Consider the following 4,562-nt stretch of genomic DNA (forward strand, 5'->3'; position numbering starts at 1 on the left):
TATGAGGATAATGCAGGAGGGGTATCCAGCAACTACAGTATATTAGGATAATGTGGAAGGAGTATATAACACACTTTAGAGGAACAGAGAAGACTTCTGGGAGGTGGTGATACCTCCTGTGTGAGTTGAAAAATAACTAAGTAAATGAATTGACAATGTTTTTCAGATGCAGAGAATGCAACAATTAGGAGAAGAGAGAGAATGTGGGATATTTAGGGAATTAAGAAAGAATTCCATTCATTTGGAGCATTAAGTCTGGGGAACAGGGACCAGAGAGTGGCAAGATATGGAATGAGAGGGGTAAAGAAAGGTCAGGTGATTTTAAATTGTGTATAAGAGTTTGGACTTTAAGCTTACAAGAATAGGGAGTAAAATAAAATTTATTTTAAAAGTTCTAAAGAACATAAGTTATTTTACATATGTTGGTTATAATTTTTTTGTTAATCATTTCAGTGATATTCGAACAATAACTCTATCTAGCATAACTTGCAAACATTTAGAGCAAGTTTTGAGGCAATGTCTTACTTTTCTCACAATTCACAGTATCTGCCTCTATAAATGGCACTATTTTTTTGTATTGCAGTGTTGACCACACATTTCTAATAAACTTAACCTGCCTTTAAAGAAATGTGACAAAATAATTTAAAAAGCATAAAATAATTAGGAGATACATTAAAAATACAGGTGTTTCTAGAGTTTCAGCTGAACTATTTGGTGTATCCTTCAACATATTCCACAAAAGGTTAATTTTATTGGCATCAATGAGTTTATAAAGCATCATCATTAGTATGAATTGTAAAGCAACCAATGCTCTGTCTGTTTTTGACAGATTTTGACAATTTTCCAGGAAATGATCTGTCTGACCAATTGCCTTTAAACATCACAACTTAACTGAAGGAACCATAATCAGAAATCCTTTCTCCTGTTTTGATTTTATTGTGTGCCCTTCACCCACATGAACTTATGGCATTATCTTGAGGAACGTGCTTGCCCTGCTGCTGGAATCCTCATCATTCGTTGATGATGTTCTTTAGATTAAAGGAGCTGTCCCTATTAACATTGTTTCTCAAACACATGGAAACACTTCAGCAGATTGCCCAATTGCTGCCACTTCCTTGCTTTTGCAATAGTCAGCTGTTTAACTTACATTCCAGGCATAATGGAGTAATAAAAAGGTAAGGCCAGGACATAATTTTATAAAATATGGTTCCTCATTAATTTTTCCTTTGAGATAGAGACTTTCAAATATCAATAACCCCTATTCCCTTACGGTTTCAAACAGCTCATTTAAACCTCCACATAAATGAAAATGAGATCACTTCTTCCAAAATTTTGACTATCTAAATACCTAACTATGGAAAAAAAAGTTGTTAAATGATATTTATGAGCAAAACACCACATCAAAATGGAAAGAAAGGGGAAATAAGAGAATCTTTGTAGTGAAATAACCCAAGAAAGGACAGATGAAGGAGAGAGAGTGAGAGAGGATGAGGGAGAGAGAGAAGAGAGGAGAAGGGCTGGGGTGATGTATTTGAGAAGGCAGATGGGATCTAGAGTACACATAGAGGAACTGGCTTTGGATACGAGTGCGAGCAGTTATTCTAAGCAGGGATAAGAGGCAAGAAGGCAGAATATATGAGTTTTGATGCTACATAGTTTTAGATGTGGAAGCTTGTGGAAGTTACCTTTGTGAATGCTTCCATTTTATTAGAAAAATAAGTCATAAGTCGAGAGTGAGAATGGAAGACAAGGTATTACATGTTTGAGAAAATAGAAGGCTTGAAATAGTTATCTAGGATCCTGGAAATGTGAATGAAGTAGAGAAATAAATTATAATAACCAGTCATCATTAAGAGGCAATTTGGGATTTGCAGTCCTTAACTTTTCAGTTGAGCAAGTTTGGTTTTCTTTTCCAACCATATTCAGTTTCATAAGCACAAGGCAGAAAAACTAGGTGATTTAACCATAGGTGGGATTTTGTCCAATAAGTAAAAATCTTCAAGAGATGGAGAAGGGAGTTGAGATATATACAAAAATTTGATGCTAATGATTAATCATAACATTTATTGGACAAGTAGTAATATCAATAGATGCTAGGCACCAGTGAGCAAAATGATCGATGAAGTTAGAATACTAGGTGGAGTAACCTGGACAGATAGAAAGTGGAAGTTGGAGAGTAAGATACTGGAAATTGAGATTCTGGAGAATTTTCAGTATTTGATAAAGACAAGAGCAGGGACACAACCATGAAGGATCACTAGAACTGAAACCATCAAGGAACTGAGAGACCAGACTTTTAGATGAATAATCTAAATATACAGTCAGCCCTCCACCTCTATGGGCCTTGCATCCATCTGTGGATTTAACCAATCTTGGATTGAAAATATTTGGGCAAAAAACTGGGTCAGCACTGAACATGTACGGACTTTTTCTTGTCATTTCCTAAACAATATAGTATAACAACTATTTACATAGTATTTACATTGCACTGGGTATTATAGTAATCCAGAGATGATTTAGAGTACACAGGAGATGTGCATAGGCTATATGCAAATACTGTGCCATCTTATGTAAGAAACTTGAGCATGAATGGATTGGTAGCCGAGGGCAGTCCTAGAACTAGTTCTTTTTGAATACTGAGGGACCACTCTGTATGGAAGTCACTGTTTTAGTGTGCTACTATAAAGGAGTAACTGAGGATGGATAATTATAAAGAAAAGAGGTTTATTTGGCTCACGGTACTGCAGGCTGTACAAGAAGCATGGTGCTGGCATCTGCATCTATTGAGGACCTCAGGCTGCTTCCACTCACTGTGGAAGGTGAAGGAGAGCAGTCATCACATGGCCAGAGAGGAGGGAAAGGTGCTAGGTTATTTTAATAGTCAGATCTCCTGGGAACTAATAGAAAAAGAACTCATTAATTACAGCGAGATGGTCACCAACCCATTTATGAGTGATCTGCTCCCACGACCCAAGCACACCTCCCATTAGACCCCCATTTCCAACATTGGGAATCAAATTCAACATGATATTTGGAGGGTCAAATATCCAAACCATAGCAGTAGCCAAAAATTAATTGGAAGTAATGTCCAGGCAAGATGCAGCATGCAAGAAGCTAAGTAAGATCTTCAGTAAATGAGTGTGTTCCAGGTGTCGGTAAAAACATTTCAGGTGTTAGCAGAAAATAAGCTTAATTTGCTACTTTCATATATCTGTAGCTGTCTTAAGTCAAGCTAATTGTGATTTTGAATTTTTTCTTTTGTCAGGAGAATTATTCCAAGGTGCTGAAATGTAGGCAGAAAAACCAAAAATGCATACAAGAATATGTTTTTGAATATTTATTTGTTGAGGATTTCTTTCTGGGGAGTTGGAAAAAATAAGTCTCAAAAATGCTAAAATATTGTGTTCAGAGGAGTCTTATCTTTAATTCTAAAAAATAAAAATAAGGAACTATTTAGTTAAATGTGCTTTTAAAAATAGACTTTATGTTGGCGGGTGAGGGTTCCAGGGCACCCGTGGTGGGGGCGGGGCAGGAAAAAATAGACTTTATATTTTAGAGCAGTTTTAGGTTTGCAGCAATATTGAGCAGAAGAGGCAGAGCTTTTATTCATATACTTCCTGCCTCCGTGCATACAAAGGGGGCCCTCATAAAACAGAATTACCTTTTGGAGGTAAGACCCCTTGTAGTGTAGGCTTCCCCCACTAGGTAAGTGTTTTAGAAACCTATTGACATCAGTGTACCAGCTAGCAATGTTGTGAGAGGTTGCATCCGGCTTCAGAGATTCTCTCCAGCCTTTTTTCTTTGGAGAGTCTTTCAATGCGTTTGCCCATCTTATGATGGGTGATTTATGAGCACACCTGCCTCCATTGTGATGAGTGTTCAGCAGTTTTTGACCAAAAATGGCACTTCCCTCACCACTCACCCAATCTTGCCCCAAGTGACTTTTATTGCTGTTGTTTCCCAGGATGAAAAAACGTGCTCAAAAGGAAATGTTTTGCTGATAGGAAAAGGTGAAACAAAAAACGGTGGAAGTACTTAAAAGGCATCAAAATAGGCCGGGTTCCACAGCTCAGTCTGTAATCTCAGCTCTTTGGGAGACCAGAGGCGAGTGGATTGCCTCAGTCCGTGGGTTCAAGACCAGCTGGGGCAAATTGGCGAGACCTCATCTCTACGATAATTCAAAAATTAGGCTTAACATCTTGGATCTACAAGGAACTCAAACATGCTGAAAAGAAAAAAGCAAACAACCCCATTATAAAATGGGCAAAAGATATGAACAGACACTTCACAAAGAAAGACATCCGAGCAGCCAATAGACACATGAAGAAATGCTCAACCTCACTAATCATCAGGGAGATGCAAATCAAAACCACACTGAGATACCACCTAACTTCATTCAGAATGGCAATTATCAATAACTCAAAAAATAACGGTTGTTGGAGAGGGTGTGGCGAAAAGGGAACACTTCTACACTGTTGGTGGGAGTGTAAATTAGTGCAACCTCTGTGGAAAGCATTGTGGCGATTCCTAAAAACTCTAAACATCAACCTCCCATATGACCC

The sequence above is a fragment of the Carlito syrichta genome, unplaced genomic scaffold (assembly GCF_000164805.1).
Source record: "Carlito syrichta isolate Samal-C Ts95f unplaced genomic scaffold, Tarsius_syrichta-2.0.1 Scaffold242189, whole genome shotgun sequence".
NCBI lineage: Eukaryota > Metazoa > Chordata > Mammalia > Primates > Tarsiidae > Carlito > Carlito syrichta.